At 40.9% G+C, this 19,196-nt stretch overlaps 1 protein-coding gene across 1 annotated transcript in view; it reads left to right on the top strand.

Moving 5' to 3' along the window:
- Nucleotides 1-1,397: 1,397 nt before the first annotated feature.
- Nucleotides 1,398-19,196, top strand: part of zhx2a (zinc fingers and homeoboxes 2a) — a 31,563-nt gene continuing 13,764 nt past the window's right edge. Inside the window, exon 1 of the mRNA XM_061051132.1 lies at nucleotides 1,398-1,822. The gene's annotated coding sequence lies outside the window, so the exon portion shown is untranslated. The remainder of the gene's footprint in view (nucleotides 1,823-19,196) is intronic.

Raw genomic sequence — 19,196 nt, 5'->3', positions numbered from 1 at the left:
ATGTGCATGCTGACAAGCCTTGAAACTTTTTACAACTGTAAACCAAATGTAACATAGATTAGCTCTTTCTGTAAGCATGCTCTCCATATTTTTATCATGTATATGTTATGTAGTTTATATTGAGAAGGCCTTTTCCAGGGACAGGCATTGGAAATTAGCATTAGCTATAAATGCTGGGGTGCAGTGCATTGGAATATTGTTGTTCAGGTCTGCATCTGTCCCTGCCAAATAAACCAGAGGAAAAAAACTGACTGGCTAATATTAAAACACCCACGAGGAAACAAACTGTCGAGCAAGTTTCCCAGATATTATGGATGTGAAAAACAATATTACTGGAGAAGCATTTTGAGATAAAACAATTGAGCGTTGTTCAAAAGCATTACCTGATATCAAACATGAAACCTCATGTTTTATCAGGCTGACTTATCTGGTCCTACATTCAAACAGATTGACATACAACCAGACTAAGGTAAGGCCATTCACAACTGTTTTAATGAGGGGGAGGTTGAAGCACAATTGAGGCATTTGTGTGAAAACCAAGATGGCCACTGGTAATGTTAAAGGATGTAGGCCTAATTCCTATGAGCATCAAGCATTTAAACTACACAGCAGCTTATGTTGTATTAAAATGGAAGTGTCAGCCACCATGGCATACCAAAAGGCTGAGAATCATATTGAACTAAAAAAAAACAAATTAACAGCTACCTAGCGGTGCTTTCTTTGTATCCATGTTCAGTTATTATGTGTTGCCTGTAGATAACTAACCTTGCAAAGCAAATAATGTGCACTGTGAAACCTTGCATCTCCAGTTGATTATCTTTTTTTCAAAGTTGAGTCTTTTTTGTGAAAAAAAAAAAAAAAGCAAATAGCCTAGAAAAGCGTCTGCCTATTTTGTATTCTTTAATGTCATATGATCGGGGGAAAATCACTGCAGTACAAATTTTGTGCAGGACTCCACCACGAAACCAAAGCTGTGATGCATGCATGGGCCAAGGTCAGGATCAATTCTGAGGTAGATCCAGTGGAGGTCACTGTTGTGTGTGTGAGCTCTCAGAGCTAACTGTGTCACTTCAGGACATGTCAGTAAAAAACTGTTAGTATATCAGTTGACCTCGGATTTACCTTTTGTGGATCCAGATGTGAGCGTGTTTTGTGTGTGTGTGTGTGTGTGATGAAGGGCAGAGATGTATCTGCAGAGCTGTAGAAAGCACTGCAGCAGCACCTCACATGTACATTCAGGGAGAGAGCTGGGGGAGAGAGAGAGAGAGAGAGAGAGAGAGAGAGAGAGAGAGAGAGAGGAAGAGGGGTGGGCGGGGTGAACTAGGGAGGGTGGGGCTTTGGGTGGTAACACACGCCCCCTCTGCTACTTGAATATTCAATGAGCTTTGAGCCCAGAGTCTGGCAGGCATCAGCACAGGGGCAAGTTGACGGCAACAACACGCAGTCCATTCATTTTTACAGCAGCAGGCATGCTTCATGGAACCACAAACACTCCCCCCAGTTCTTTCACTTTCCCCGGTTCTGCTTCTGAACTTTACGCGGCTACAGCACCATGGACCCGCCATGGACGGACACCGGCGCCCCGGTACGGCATGCAAATACGTACTCTGACGTCGGCGATCATGTGGCTTTTGGCGTAGATCCTCCTTGTGATCGCCAGTTTTTTTTTTTCTTTCCTGTCGCCTGTTGTCTGCTCGGTTATTGGACCGCCGTGAGAGTATTTAAACAGATTTGCGTTTTTCCTCTCTTGGTCGAGCTTGGCCGTTTTTGGGGATTGTAGCCTTACGCACTACCTGAGCATCGCGCCAAAAACGGTGTGCAGGTAAGAAACACATCAACTCTTCTGTTTTTCCTCTCACCTCTAAAGTCCCTCAAGTTGAAACTACATTGTTGTTTTTGTGCTCTGCCTTTGCGTGGCTCCAAAAACACCCACACGCCTCTTTATAAATATTTTAACTTGTCTAGCCTGCATGAACTTTGACTGGCTTCGCCGTGCACACCTGCCCGCTGAGACTATATCTGTGCCGCAAGTTGTTACCCGGATGTTTTCTCTCATGTGTTTAAGTTTAACTTTGCTACTTGTGACCGCTGCTAGGAGAAGGCAGAGAAGGAGAAAAGATCGTGTCTACTTTTCCTCCTCCTCCCCGTGTGTCGACATAACCAGCAAAACATGGCCGTCCTTTGCCGACATGTTGTTACGTCGATGGCGAGAGAGGGGGGAACATTTTGGGGGAGAGTGTTTTCCTGCGCCCCTCTCGGGGTTGGCCCGGTGGGGAAACCTGCCGTCGGGACCGGGAGGTTTGAGTGCAACTTTCCGAGTCCGACGTTGTTTATAGACTTTGATATGCGTGACTCGATGTAGGCGTAACGTTACCCCTAGTGATGCCCCCTCCCCTCTGAGACCACAGCTCTCCTGCTGCATACACACCACAGAGCTGTAGCATAGCAGTCCACACACCCCGGGGTTGCTGCTGTACAGCCTAGGCCCGAAAACTGCTGTGAAAGTCAGGCGTGGTTCTTCATCTTCAGAATATGAACTTTGCTTTATGAACACACAGAGGGCTGGACTGAGCTGTCTGAAGTCTGCACACACACACACACACACACTGCTGCTGCTGCTGCTGCCTGTGTGTCCTCAGAGCACCCACAGAAACATGCTGAAAGGAGACAGTTGTGTTTGGATTATGTCATGGTGTTGTATAATTAATGAGGCAGCATGAGTGAGAAGGTGGACATAAACAGATACAGCATGATGATCAAACATGCCTCAATAATAGACAACAAACAGTAAAAAAATCAAAAATACACCTGTGTGCCAGAGATCAAACCAGGTTAAATGTGCATGGTCCTTAAGATTTTTCAATCTGTATTCTCATCAAGTAGTTTAATAGTTAACATTGTGTCATTTAACAACATCATAAACAACAGTACTATGTCCTTTATATTAGGGCTGGGCGATATGGACCAAAACTCATATCTTGATACTGATTAGCTGAAAGGTGATACTCGATATATATCGATATGTATTTTATTAACAGTGAAAACACATGGAAAAATAAACTACCTGTTTGTGAATTTAAAAAGTAATATTATAAAATAAAAATGTTCCTTAAATACAATAAAAGAGAGAGAGAGGAGGAGGAGCAGGGTTAAGAGAGACAGACAGTCAGTCATCATCAGTGAGATAAGAAAAAGGTGACCTGGCACCTCTGTAACGTTATTTTAATGAAACATAAACTATAACGATATTAACGATATTGTCTTACCCTATATCTTGTTTGAAAATATATCGATATATCCAAAAAAACCTTGATATATTTCCCAGCCCTACTTTATACCATGCTGTAATGTGTCTATAGAGTAAGCTACTGTTAAAAAAAAATATGTTAATGTTTCCTTCTGACAGAAGTAGATTCTAAATAAGCCCTACAATTATTGTCTTATTACATTTTGGGGATATTTATCACAATATTGGTGTCATACACCTTACAGCAGAACCAATACTAACACGAGTCAGTGTCTTATAATACCTTGGATTAGTGTTAAAACTGACCTCTTTTAGCATCACAGGTGTCAGCCATGCCTTAACAGATCTCCTTAAATTCTGTTTCTGCTTCAGTGTTATTATAAATTATTATAAATATTATCCTAAATGTTGTGTGTGTGAGTTTCATTCTCTTCAGTCACAGAAGGGCTTGCCCACCTTGTTTTTGCAACCACAGCAGTCCCTGACCTCAGGTAACCTTGGATGAACCTTTTTTTACTAGGTATTGGTACACATCCAAAAATAATGTATGACAGACATTTCCAACAGTGACACGTCAGCCCAGTAACAACAGCTAGCTGCCATCAACAGTCACAATCAGATATTGGTTCAGATGGCACAGAGCATAAAGATTTAAGAGCCATTTTTATCTCTTCCATACTGCTGTTATAAAAAAAAAAACAATCCTTGACACCCATTTACTGCACTGTCATTCAGTTCACCCGTTAACCTGTGAACAGTCCCCGACCTTTAATAACACTCTCTCCCACAAGGTAGGCCAATTATTAGAAAACATAGCGTCTGTTCTCCATACTGCTTTTGAAGCTGTCATCCAGTCGTAGTCTGTATTCATGTTCTTGCCGTGTGTCTGAAGAAACACCTTGTTCATTAAACGGCACCATGCTGGGATGACCTGTTATGTTATATTTCTGAGCGTGCCTTGATCAGCAGTGGAGCACAACCCGTAAAAAGATGCAAGTCTGATCACAGCGCAGTCAACCCCCCCGCCCCCCTCCCCACGTCATACCCGTTATCAGTAACTCCTTTGGGTATAAACTCGGCTTCTCTCACTAAGCCACGCACTCTTACTCTTTCCATGTGAATCAAAAATGTGGCTCATGCTTGTTCTTCTCACGGTTTTCCACTTGTGATCTGCCAAATCACAGATAATGTTATATAATTTGGGATGACAGCCGGCTCATTTTTATTGGTGACTGAACAATCAAAGGGTTTCTGTTGATGAAAGTAAAACGGTTTTCATTTGAAATCACACATTTGCGAAGCATGCACTGTAGCCAAGCTCAGGAAACCCAGCCAAAAATAGGTGTTTCAATGTGTTCAAAATGAGCAATTAACCCAACTAAATGAATTCAAGCTCTTATTTAGTACCATTTTTATTTTTTGCTTGTCCAAACAAATAGACCGTAATAATGCCGGGGTACCAAAAATAAAAGGAAAACACAGAGGATGACCATTTGAAATCCTTGCAGTTGTCCAGCGCTAGATAAAGAGGACAGCATTACTGAATTGTTTTCACTCATGTAAGATTAACTCTTTTTAAATATTTTAGGGAATTGTTATTGTCAGGGTTGCTTAAGAGATTAGAGCAATGCACAGATGTCACTGCTTTACCTAGTTGTCCATAATATCAGTGATTCTCCATCATCTCTTCACTGTGACCGAGCAGGAAGAGAGGAGTTGTATTTACAGTAAGGACTCTTTTTAACTTGCTTCAAAAGTAACTCTACTCTCCTGGAATTACTATTGTTTCCAGTCTTGCCCAACCGCGTGTTGTTTCTCGATGTACTGTGACCTCTCAGAATGTCACAGCCAAAACATCCCGCTGTGAGGTGATCCACGCTATTTTTTTTTCTTCCTCTAGGCGTTTCTTGGTTTGCTGTAGTGAGATGCTGGAAAATAAACAAGACCGTTTGTTAAAATTCAAATGGAAACCATCAGTATGGTCTGACAAGTAGAGAAAATGTAGTACAGTCAAAAATAATGTGTAAAAAATGACGTGAGAGATTTTTGTTTTTGACAGCCATCATGCAAACCAGATGTTGAATGTGTCAATCATGCTAGCACGAGCTATTGAACCTGTCTGAAGCAGTTTCTGACTGCTGACTGGAAGAGCAGAAGACTGACATTACAACACAGAAAAAATCATGTCAGTTTTTGGGTGGGCAGGAAGTCCTGTTTTCATGCTGTGAGGGACAGTAAATGAGAAATATGTGCTGCTTATATTGTAGTCATTATTTCACTAACAATACTTTAAGTACATGCAGGGAATGCTATAAATGATATTATAATGGAAACAGTGATAAACTGAAGACATATGATACCTGATGTGGAAAAGAATAGTTCACCAAAAAAATAATATTTATAAGATTTGACAAATCATGTCGCTGAGCAAAAGGGTATCCCCAATTCCTTTTGGCTGTAACAGTGCCCTACCAGTAACTGCAGTCAGCTTTATAGAACATCTGTAGAGACTCAAGATAATAATCGTTGTCATACTAAGTGATATTTAGTTTTCCACAAGTTGCTCAAAAGTTGTGTGCCAATTGAAGCACATGATGTTCTATGAGCCCGTCTCCCCTCTAGCTGCTGAGCTAACGTTAACGTTAGCTTATATTACATGGTTAGATGAGGCAACTTTTGCGCATACCTGAACATGCGATTACCCTGATTTAAGTGATACAGATGTTACAGTAATCAACAACAGAGGGATTATTTTTCTGCTGCTGTTAGCAGTACATCAGTGACCAACAATGATCCAGCTATGACATACAAGCAGCTAACATTAGCTTGTATGCTAAACAGGAAAGTGCATGTGTTTTAGGTATACATCTACAGTGAACTTTTCAATTTCCTTGTCTGGGAAAAAAATCACATATTAAACAACTTCTGGTAGTTACAAAGTATGCTAACAGTATTTAATCTACATCTGAAGTACACGGAGACGACTTAGTGCAAAGAGGTTGTAGGGATGGGATGTTGGTTTTTACTAAGGGCTCAGTGATGCATTTGACCATTATTTACAAGGTTGATTGTTTTTTTCCTCTGACATCACCTTCAGAGGAGGAAGCCTAAATGCTTTTATTATGTCATACTGCTGTTTTCAAAGTTGTGAGATAGTATGTTTAGGTAATACCTGCTGGGACCTTGGCTGGTGAAAATAGGCTTTTGGTGGCTACTTTATATTATATAGTATAGATGATGAAATGTGAGACCATGTTCCCTCTAAATTACTTTAACTACTTGTTTTTGTTTTGCTGGGAAACAAACTAATCTGATGAATAAGAGCCAAAAGCATCAAGAAACTGGTCCTGAATGTTTCTATGTGTGCGTAGGGCTCACACTTATTTGAACAGTATGTGACTATTATTTTTGGAGTTGTTTGAGCTCACCCATGATAGTTTTCAGTGACTAAAACAATCTCATTCACCTGAAACATCCAGCATGTCGCCCTTCTATATCCAATCCTGAAATGTATAATGGCATCCTTTCTCTCACAGACATTACAATGAGTCATCATGGGCTGGAGGATGTAGGTTGTGTCATCTCGGCCTGTCGTGCTCAGCCTGGCTCAGTGATGACATCACCAACATGTACGCTGTGCCTCTGCTGGCTTCTCAGACGTGTTGTTAGGTGACTAAGGCAACCACAGAGATGAGCTCATCACCTGTAGGTGGGGCTGAGAGGAGAGGGGGTGGGGGGGGGGCACAACTAGAGTGGCAGAACTGAAGAGTTACATAGGGACAAATGGAGAGGAAGCAAGAAATCAGCATTGTAGGGTCTCAGTGATACAGAGGCCGAGACAATTGAAGTGACACTGTATGCAAATAAGAAGAGATCAGGGTTTTCCCTGGCTCAAAATGAAGTGGTGGCGGTACCTTTCCTACCTTGTACATGTGCGTATGTATTGTTCATGCAGTGGTGTAATAGAAGAAAGGATAAATCTCACATTAAAACTCTAATTTATTATATAAATCAGAATGAAATCTAATGTGTTGACTTCCCCATTTAAAGCAAATATGTTGAATTAAATTAAGCCTTTGGGGGTCTGGGGGTCCTAGCCCTGAACATTTTCAACATACATTTTTTTATGCACCAATTTGACAAAAAAAAAAAGTTTTTTAAGAAAATTGTTTCATGTAAATAATAAATATCTGGTATTTCCTGCATGGAGGTCAAATGTCACATTCTAGCAGATTGTGATGTGTTATCATCCCCAGGACTAGAAAATAGTCAGATGTCAAGCTGATATCATGACCTGTTGATATTTACTATGTTATTATGAACTCTTTGTCTTAGTGTGAACACTATTTGTGTTTAAGTTTTAACTTGTTATTCACCCCTTTATGAGCAACGTTTTTTCTTCTATGGTACTTCTACAATACGTCGGCATGTCGAAGCTTTTTAATCACACGCTGCAAAGCTGTAACCGAGATGAGCCAGTGATCAATAATATATTTATATGTATTATACCACGTAGGCATTTATAATTTGAGGATCAAATCATTGATAGAGACGATTCATTTGTAGCTGGATATTTGTGTAGGACATGTCTGATGATGGTGGTTTTGATTTTGATGATGACGATATTTAGGGAGGGTATTGATGCTGATTTTATCAAGAACAGCTGTCGATGTTGTTGATGACAATATAATTTATAATTAAAGTGCTCTGCATCTGTGCACCTCCTGTCAGCACCTGTGTGTCCTATCAGACTTAAAGCTGTTCCTTTGCACTTACTGACATTGTTTCCTCCTGTCTAGATCCTTGCTTGTGTTCTACTCTCTGCTGTTCCTCACTTTGAGTAAAAGAGTCTGCTAAATGAATTGTAGAACATGCCTTTACAGCAGTGTGGAGGTGGGGGGGGGTGGGGGGGAATCACCAATCATCTCGTGGAAAACTTTGAACGTCTTTCTCTCGTTTCACTTCATTCCTCTTTTGAACTGGAGTACCTACCATACAGCTCTGCCACCATATCAGTGTACAGTAAGAAATGATACATTGACCATGTGATGTTCTTGGAACACTGTGTTGTTCATGAAAATGCCCATTAGTCTCTGACGACGGCCGGGGGCAGCATGAAATTAGGCGAAGGGGGCTGCTGGCAAGTTTTGAATGCAGGAAAACACCCAAAGAAGGAGTTACAACTAGATGAAGACTAGAGCCCCACATGCACCTTAAGCAAGTCAACTTTGATGTTTTGGGAACGTTTGGGTTACCGTATGTAAGGTAATATTCAAAACCTCAATCCATAAATTCTACAATTCACTTAGCAGACGCTTTTATCCAAAGCGACGTTCATCAGAGAGTAAGTACAACACAAGCAAGGATCTAGAAAAAAGTGAACAATGTCAGTAAGAGCAAACGATCAGCTTTGAGTCTGATTGGACACACAGGTGCTGACAGGAAGTGACCAGAGGCAAAGCACAACATTGAGGGCAGTTCTTGAGAGCTCTAATCAGTATAGAAACCATCTTATAAGTCGTCGCTATCAAACAAAAAACATCGTCATTACCATCATCATCATCAATAATATGGAGACCATCATCATTAAGTTAGTAGGTATTCATGAAAGAGCTGGGTCTTTAGCTTTTTCTTAAAGGTGCAGAGGGACTCTGCAGATCGAAGCAGAATTTCCAGTTTAAGGACACAATAGGTCAGAGATCTCTTTGCCGTTGTTTGTTTCCAACAAAGTAACTGAGACTTTACTTGTGCAAGAAAAATGAGGCCGCAGTCACAAGTAGCCAGCACATCTTGATGCAGTTGTTTTCTGTGTCAGCATTGTGTTTTTGTAAATCAAACACTGTTGCAGTGCTGATTTGTAAATATATTTTTTTTTTCACTAAAATAATTCTGCACTGGTCAGTGGATGCCAGGCTGAAAAAAAAATCTAAAGTGGTGTGGTTCTTGTGATGGAACTTTCTTGGTACCAAACATGTCTGAAATTCAACAGAAGTGAAGGCTTTACAAAGAAAACTCAAGGTGCTGACAAAGGAAAAAAACAGCGACAAAGAAAAGACACACGAGGCAGAGTGTCTAAGCAGTGTGAATGAGTAACAAGAGACAGCCTATCTGTGAGATAAATGTGTGCGTGTGGGAGACAGAGTGGGTACATCAAACCCCACCGTTAGTACCTTGCAGCAACTCACTTCATATGCTTCTGCGTTGCTGCATTGATTATTAAAAGTCTAGGGGGGGCATTGCAGTTTGGACAGCGGTGTGCTTCTGCATACGCAAGCATCTATTAAACTACTCCGTCTCTACATCATCCAGTCACCAGTCAGAGGGCTCATGTCTCGCAGCCACTGCAGTCTCTTAGAACTTGACACGACTTCTGCAGTGCTCTGCTGAAACTCTGAGCCCAACCAGTACATGCAAAGTGTTGAAAAAGTTATAATCACAGCCATGCACACAATCAGTGTCTGCATGGCATGTAGGTCTTTAAAGTCAGTGTGGGGATCCTGTGAGCGGCTCCCCGACCCACTCTGTCCTCCAAAATGTCTAGTTTGAGAAAAAAAAGAAAAAAGGAAAGGGGGAAGCAGAGAGCGAGAGCGGACTAAAAAGGCCTTCTGCACTGCACCACGTCAGCCTTTGGCAGAGCACAGACACACCCCTCCTGCCAGCGTGTGACCAATGAGGAGAGTCTGGAGACAATTCACAAGCCACACCCACTGCAGGGAAGGCAGAGATTGACAGGTTGGAAATGTTGCCACATGAAGTGCCCAGTGAGACTCCGGAAAAAACACAAAGTAAAGCGCGCCAAAGTCCCCAGGCTGTCTCATTAATCCTGCTCTCCTTGTTATGCATGCACACAGAAAATACTTTATATAAAGTTAAAAACTCTAGCCATAAAGATATCGGATGCTTTTTAATGTGGTATCATTATGAGGTTCTTGCAAAGTGCTGACCATAGTGCTGAAGTTTTGCAGAGCCCCTCCTATGTCTCCTGTCATTGTTGACCTAATTTGCCCGTCTCCGCTGGTTTTGGTGCAATTGGACCCTTGCCCTACTTCACTTGTGTAACAGTGAATGCATTAATGCAAGTTCAAACTCATATTTTACATCGATGCACTGAGAAAATGAAGAGCCTTTTTAGCTCTGGATTAAGCTCTTTAAAACTGACAATGTGGAGTAGGATGTTTCTGTTGGACATAAAATGCTCTGTTATCAGTGTGCACCAAGGCCATGAGGGGGATAGAGTAGAGAGGAGCATCAAGCTGGACAGAGGAAGGGCAACTAGCCAGCAAAATCATGCCAAAGGGGACCATTATCATGGGAGGCTGAATAGAAATGTTCAAGAGGGAAAGTTAACCACTGTATTACTCTGTTTGATGTTACCAAACTCTGCCCCTGTAATTTATCTGCTTTTCATCCCCTCTTCCCAGCTCTGATTTACACAAATGCTCTATTATCAGTTGGTCTATTATCAGGTCATTTTGTGTTAGTTTGGATAGCGTTTCAGCAACAAACTTCATCGAGACTAGGGCTGCGTCATTTTTTTTTTGCAATTTCATCGTTCTGATGGTTTGAGCTTCCACAATAAATGCATCACAAAAGTCTGAGTTTATTGGAATTATTAAGAAATGATTCATCCAAATATCTAAATGTATATATTTCATTACTTTGCCTTTTTAAAAAAAAACGTATTTATACATAGATTTTGTGTTTTGTTCTGTCTTAAGCTAGGGGTGTTTTTACTTCCTGTTCGGATACAAAGCTGCTTTTAATTTGAAATAAAATAACAACATTACTGTAACCACGTAAAAAAAAAAAAAACTTGTCACTAATCGAAAAGTGAATGAAAACAGCTTGTTGATGGTAAAAAAAAGTGAAATGTTCAATGTCACATGGTGGATATCACTTTTGAGTTTTGACTCAACTGAATAATCTGAGAGTTTTTTTGAAGTGAAACAAGCTGAGGCGTCTGTCTTTTCACTGTGTCTACAGGGAGACACTTAATTGCATATCGATAAACACATTAACGCTGACCACCCATATATACATACGTACCATATATTGCCATGCTTTCAAATCCATCCAGATGATGATGCTGCTACTGATATTTGAAGTGAACACTTTATTCCTACCACAGGGTTTCCTGCCTCTGCTTTATCACTCAGACATTTTAATGATGTTTGTACAGAGTGAACCTTATTGTCTTGCAGAAAAAATGAATTGTCTCTTGATTTTAAACAGAGCTGCTGTCGTGACGAATTGACCTCTGGATTTTGCTTCTGGATGCAAGCACACACTCATGCATGGACGCTGCTTACATTGTTGCCATAGTAACACAACCATCAGCTGCAGAGTGGGTGACACTTAGGTATTTTTATAGCTTGGCCTTTGTGTATGTGTGACAGTGTGTGTGTGTGTGCAGCGAGGAGACAGACAGGTCTGGTAGTGTTTTGGTCATTACTGATCTGGAGTAAACAGGACAGGATTTTTAATCAAACACAGAGCAACCTGCTGGACTGTGTTCCTTCATGCTGTACTGTATGTAGGCCACTGTGTCTCTTTCTATGTTGGATGATTTAATAAGGTCACAGCAGTGATAATGGCCATACTAGCTTTCTATAGCTTCCATAAGAGCAACATATTTGGTTGATTAAATTAAATACTGTAAAGGAAAAAGTTTTGGAAAAAAAAGAGTGAAAATGTGTAACATTCACAATTTGCAGCTGATGTAATCGTATTGTTTTGAAATTAAAATAATGTAATAACTCTTCTTCGTCACTCTGGTGCATATATTGTATCTGTGGGAGTGTTTCAGCAGGACAAAGAAAGAAAAGAAAGAGGGAAAAGTTGCTGTACAGATACTTGAGCTAATTTCAAGACATGTCCATAAATTTATCAACCAAAGAACCTGACAAGATTGGGTATTACTCAAATAAAAAAAGACAGTTATTCTGAGACAGTAAACATTTGAATTTAGTTAATAAGACACGTTTGAAAGGAGAAGTTGTATGTTTTTGGGAGTTAGAGTTAGAGGAGAGGATTAAGGACACTGTCACCTCTGTACAGTAGGGATGTTGATTGAGCCAGAAACCGCTTTACTAGCTCAGTGTGGCATATTACAAGACTGGAAGCACTCATTAACATGCTATAGTTAAATTGTTGAATCAAAAAAACAGGGTTTGCTGTGCTTAAAACAAGCTAGGCTAGAAGTTTATGTTAGCTAACCAGCTAACGGCTCTAGCAATATATTTTGTCATACAAACAGGAGTGTGGCCTCACAGAAAAGAAACTAATAAATGTTTACCCTACAACACCAAAACTTTCCTATTTTTTGTTTTTTTTAATCTGTGTCAATTTCTCCCTTTATCTGTTCCTCTATTGACTTCAAGAATCCAGGTACTCGTGACAAAAGTGCATTTTATTTTTGTTCCCCTTTCCCCCACGTGTAATCTTCATCCCTGCCCAGAGAAAGTAGTGCTGCTCTGTTGCTATGCAGAACACACCGAGCACTCAAACACAGTGCAGCACTGCTTTTGCTCTAGAGGAGCAGTGTGATGAGATTTAAATTAATTCTGCGACGGTCCGAAAATTCTGCCTATTCCACCCCTGCTGGGACACGTTGTATTAATGACGGCGGTGCTTCTTCACCCACACAATTCAGACGCACACATTGTCTTCCTCGCTGCGGTGGAGCAAGTCAGGAGGGAAAACACATCCCATACAGCAATGCCAACAAAGCAGACTGAACTTCCTCTGCTATGTGTTTTAGTCACTTGTGATATAAGATGTGTGTTAAAAAAACCCTTAGGTGAATGTATTAGCAAAGTTGTGTTTCTGCTTTACTGTCTTGTGCTTATTTTAGAGCTCTAGTGTTCCAGCCATGTTTGTACTTGGTGCATGGCTTCAAGCCGCAGAGGTTGCCACTCGTATGCTTTTGTGTTTGTGCTAACTGCATGCCTGAAAACTCTGGCATTCAATAGTGTCTCTTCGTTCGTTGCTCCAGCATTTTTCTTTTTTCTGTACCAGAAACTGCCGTTCGTTCAGCCAGATCCACCCTGGAAAAAGCTGTGGCAAAACACATGCTGTTCCATTTCTGCCAGTGAGTGGCCTTGCGATAGACTCGTGAGCACCTGATCAGTGTGGAAGCATTATATAAAGTTTTAATCACCGTGTATTGAATCAGCGATGTCTACTTCAATTACTCTGTGAAGCACAGGCAAGCCTTTAACCTCTCATATGCTTTATTTAACTTACTGAAAAATGCAAGCTTTACATCGGAGCTACTGCAGTTACAATAGTGATTCAAGATGCATTTTTTTTTATACTGTACATCTTTATCATGGCAAGTTTAGGCAGGAAATATGCAGTTTGGTAGTCATGGAGAATTATGTGTTTAAATAGAGCCTGTCTGATATGTGCCTATCCATTTTTTCCATACAATGAAAGATAATGCACTAGAGCTTGATGACATTTTGACATTTTCTGCACAAGTGTTTGAGGTAGCAGCCTTCTGTGAGCCTTTACAATCGATTGCATTAAAAGACTGTATTCAGGCCAGCTAAAAATCCCATATCTGAGCCTGTTGTGCTTTTCCAAATACTCTGTTTCTTAGAGTACACCGTGAGCCATATACTACACTGTACACAGATTACAGTAATGATGGAGAGAACTATGAGCTGAGTATGCTGCTGTGACTCATCAGTCAGTGGCACTCTCTCTTCCCACTGCTGTTTGGATAGATATCCTTCCTATAGCAGCACTATATTTCTGCTCTATTAGATCATCTGTCTGTCCTCATACATTAGACAGGCTCAGTGGTACAGAGCATTTGTATTGATTTCCCCTGCGCTCGCTCCAGTATGTATGCCAGTGTGAAGCCTAAACTGATCACTGCCAGAGCTGATGAATGTATCTCCTGCCTGGCAGCATTAAAGCTAACTGGTTCAGAAAGATGGCTTCTCTAATATGAAGCACCAATCAGACAACAGACAACTACAGACAGCTACAGACAGCCAGACAACAGACAACTACAGACAGCCAGACAACTACAGACAGCCAGACGGACAGGAGGGGGGGTGAAGGACTGTCAGGCTGTGTGTTCATACAAGTTTAATGAGCATCCAGACAGTGGGGAGTTTGTGGCTCGTGCACCGAGCTCACTCTGACTCTGCACACACATGAGCTAACTGACTGACTAGGTCAGACGCACCGACAGAAGGTGGGAGACTTGTTTGACCCTGAGTCAAAGCGGCCCAGATTGAGTGCACTATTTTATTGTTGTGAGAGAAATTAAGTTAAAACAAGTTTGTTTAAAAACTGACAACTGAAGAGGTGTCTAAGGCAGAAGTTTGTAACAAACAAAAACATGAACTTCTTCTCTTAAAGATACCAAATGAACATTTTCATTCATGAGCCTGGAGCCCATCACTAAGATTATAATATATGCAGCTTTAAGTGAGTTATAGATTGTCGTAGTTATAAATCTCAAACTGTGCCAGTTATCTTTTCCATGATGGCTTAATGGCACTCAGATAGCCAGTGACGGCAGCAGGAGATAGCGGAGTGGAAATGGTGGAGTGGAGGAAAGAAGAGGATTTTGGTGCCAGTGTTTCCTCAGTGTTCATCACTCTTTACACACGGCTTTTCTCTTTGTTTGAGACAGTCCAAGCACACAAGTTTAACTCGCCTGCAACATCTCAAACAGCAGAGCTGTTTGCTTTTAAACTGTGAGATAATACTCTTGTTTCTGTGTCAGCCTCCTCTCAATAGCTTTCATGCTGTGAGCACTTTTTCTACAAATTACTCAATAGGCATTTACTCGATATGCAAACCAACGTCTGATGTCATCCAGTCATTGGAGCCCCAGGCAGCTTTTATAAGCTGTGATTTGAATACACTGACTTTATTAAGCTGCATAGATATTACTGAGATAGATGTTGCATAAATGGCACTGCTCATCCTCTCTCTCTCCCGCCTCTTGTGTGGGTTCAACACACCAGTAGGAGGTAACACCATCCAGCTCCAGCTTTGTGCTTTCTCTCTGCTCACAGTCAGATCCTCGTCCTGCCACTGCCAGCCATCAGCTCATCCGAGAAGCGTTCAGGCTGTGTCAGGAGAGAGGCAGCAGAAGCTCAAAGAACAAATAAAAAGTAGACAGATGTTGCTGGAAGATTTCAGAGTGATAGTTAGTAACAGAGTATGTACACAGGAGAGTTTACACCCTGTGTGTGCTGGGTGGAGTTCTTCATCTAGACAACATCCAGAACTGAGGGATTGGATTTTTCAGCAACCTTGTTGTAACCTTTTATTAGAGTTTTTTATATATTGATACACGAAACAGACAGATCTTAAATTACCTTCAACACATCTTAAAATGTGGGTATGCCTGTCTGTTCACAGTCAGATGTGATTCATTAGTAGGATAGAGTTCACCTTATTTTACTCTGGTTACATGACATCACATGAAATCAATTGTCCCTGCTCAACCCCACAAAATAACCTACACATCAGTTTGAGCTCTGCTGCCTTGGATCTAATAAAACCGCCCCTAAGAACGTTTGCTTTTTAAGTCATTTATTATGTTACCATAGCAACTTAATGTCATATTAGTAAGTACTACACTAAATAAAGATCTTGCTCTTAAGCAGACAAAGCACATACAAAGGGGCTAAGCTACCGCTAATGTTCCATCAACTTTTTTTTAGGTTTGTAAGCCGTTCTAGTTTATTGTTCATGATGTTTTTACTGCGAGCAGAATGATCCACACAGGTCTCCTTCTCTCCAAAACAATCCGACCCGGTTATTAAAACTATTAACACTGAAAATGGCAGTGTCTTAATTTTTTGGATCTTTTAAGGGTCTGATTGACTGTCAAACTAGATAATACAAAAAACTATTAGGCATTAGTCATTTTGCAAGTTCAGAGACCGGCATTTGTTTCAGGGAGGGAATAATGGAATTTGAACATCTCCATCTGCTACCTGAAATGTATTCTATGTTTGATTACTCTGAGAAATTCACTTTTTTTCTATCCTCAACCCCCCCCCCCCCCCCCAACTTTCAATAAGTGGATCTGAAGAAAAACCTACAAGTGCACCACAACACTGTATGAATCCTGCAGGAGTGGATCCTCCAGGCTTTTTAAAAACAAACACACACACACAGATGTATAAACACACACACACTCTCCTGTCAGTTACTTCTGCAGGATTTCTATTTTCCCCTCTCTAATAACACCAAACACAATCCCACATGCAGTCGGGTCTTCCCCTGTTTATACAGTCCCCGTCAGTGTCACGGTTGTAGCAGCTACTTGACTAAAGCTCTACGTGTGCGGTTGCTATGGCGACGCCATGGTAATGAGCCCGCATTCTAATGATGCCTCGGTGGGTTGTTTGAGGAGTTGAGATATCTCGGGACAATGAGTCGGCCAGCGAATGACAGCCCTCAGAGCTCGATGGGTGCAGTGCAATGTGATTCATGCCCAGACTTAAGTATGTGACACTTTAGTGAGACAGGAGACCCTAAAGTTTGATTTCTCTCTCTCCGTTTATTCTCTTTTTTTGGCTATAGAACTTAAATGTGATCACACTGTTGGAACAGGGTCTTTGTTGGGTTTGATTAAAAACATTTTTCCTGTCAATATTTGCCCGTAAGCATCACACATTTGAGTATGAGATTTTAATTTGAAGAGGACTTTCGCTCGTCCTCTGTGCTGACTCGTTTTTATGGAGCCTCATTATGTCCTGATAGAGGAGCGCCACTGCTGCATCGACTCATTTGATTTTTACTCATGTGAATATGAAGCCTCCAGAATATCAATCGCCTTTCTTCAAACAGACGAGCTCCCCTCTCTCTCTCTCTCTCTCTCTCTCTCTCTCTCTCTCTCTCTCTCTCTCTCTCTCTCTCTCTCTCATTTTAATATTACCCTGTGAAAGTTTTCCTCTGCTTACTCTGCCTCAGCTTTTCATAACTTCTTTTCTTTGTGGATTTGTCATTTCCCACAGCACCCAAACAAAGCTGCTCTAAGCTTCTTCAGATGCGTCTGAAGCAGCTTCCTCTCTGCTTTCTCACTCTGTTCACACTCCACCACATGATCTGATTTTAGTCAATATTTCACACGCTAACCTGTCTTTACTGACAGCCGGGAAGACCTGTCAACTGCATCTATTTGCATAACAGCTATGTAATCAAGCTGCTGCCATCAAAGTGTGGTGATAAGTTTTATGCTAAATACACACTGGAAAGCTCGTCATGAGATGTTGAAGCTGGCACTGATGTGGGTGTGCTGGAGGAGGGTGGAGTTTAAATGCTCTTTAGGATTGTTGCTCATGTTGTTGCCCTGACTGTGCACCTGCTAATGGATTTCTTTTATTTTTATTATCAATTAACCTGATAGTTAGTTTGGCGTTTGTCTGATCGATGATTTTGACTTCAAAATGTCAAAATATTGTGATAAATACTGTGGCTCAGTTGGTAGAGTCTCAATTGGAGAGATCTACATGTGTCCATGGGCAAGAAACGTCACCCTAAGTTGCTCCCACTGCTTCGTCTGTGGCATATGGGTGTGTATGAATGTCCGCTCCCTTGAAGGTCAAGTTAATTATTTTTATTTTTATTTTTTTAGATTTATTTTTGGGCTTTTTGTGCCTTTTATTGTAGAGATAGGATTGTGGATGGAGTCGGAACTCCGGGAAAGAAGTCATTTAAGGATAGCTTTCATTAAAAGTAACGCATGAACACCAAGATCCCTTAAAGTGTTTGTGTCTGTAAGCTGTAAACCTAGGGGACACACTGCTTAACTATCAGATTCTCTATGTTAATTCAGTGTGTTGCTGTTCTGGTTTCTGTTTGTAGTTCTATCGTACACTAGCTTTTCAGTGAGTCTTGGCAGATGAGAGGCGTAAGAAACCTGCTGTAACCAGTCCTGAAACCCATCAGCATATACCTGACCACCATCAAGCCAAAATAAATCTCTATCAACATTTGCATGATAAATTAATGTTGGTGTTTTGTAGATAATAAATTAAAGAGTAAGGTCTTTTACCTGCTCTTATGCATAGTGTCTTGAGGTTACATTTGTATTGAATTGGCGCTATACAAATAAAAGATTGATGGATTGATTTGAGTTAAAGTTCAGCTTACAATAGTTGTCTCTGAACTCAAGCTCCATTCTCACTTCTGAGCTTACGGACTGTAAACAAATGCAACACAAAGAAAAGGACGTCTTGGCAAGAAGTCTTTTTTTATTGCTAACGGTTGTTCCACTGAAAGCTCAGAGAAGTTGTCCATCATTACTCCCAGAGGTTATATCATGAGCAGACAATAACTGATTGGTTCAGAGATAGGAAGAACCCAAGAGGATCATTTTACCTTCCTTTTTTTTTGTAGTAGTTAATAAACCAAAGAGAATGATGGGGGGCATAAAACACTAAGAAAAGATTCAGACTGGAGGAGAAGGTATGATAGAACTTAAGACATTAGATATATCACTTAGAATCTTCAAATGTTGGTAGGTGGAACTCTTGTAATGGTTTGCTAGTTCAAGTCAAAGATGCACATGTACTCGTTTTTTCTGCACACTTACCATCAGCATAAAACAACACACACTCATTAAGCAGGGCACTGCTATTCTAGACCTCCAGTGTCCAGTGATTTTGCTCCTCAGCACACTGCAATTAGTCCCAAATTCTTCAGGGCATTGCTTAGCTGCTACAAAACACTTTATTTTCTTCTGTGACTAGTGTCATACTTATGTAGCAGTCACAACCGCTGTGGGCGTCTGCTCTGCTGCTCTGTTTGTTTGTCATCTTCCCTCTGCTCTTTTTTCGTTTCCCTTCGTTTCCTTTCATGACCACCAACTGACTGTTGACTTTACCTCTTTTGATTTGTGGCTCGTTCCAGATCTACACGAGACACTGTTGAGTTGAAAAAAAACAAAAAACAGCTTGTTTCATTT

The sequence above is a fragment of the Labrus mixtus genome, chromosome 11 (assembly GCF_963584025.1).
Source record: "Labrus mixtus chromosome 11, fLabMix1.1, whole genome shotgun sequence".
NCBI classification, from domain to species: Eukaryota; Metazoa; Chordata; class Actinopteri; order Labriformes; family Labridae; genus Labrus; species Labrus mixtus.
Note: the sequence above shows the minus strand (reverse complement) of the source record. Positions and strands in the feature narration are given on the sequence as shown.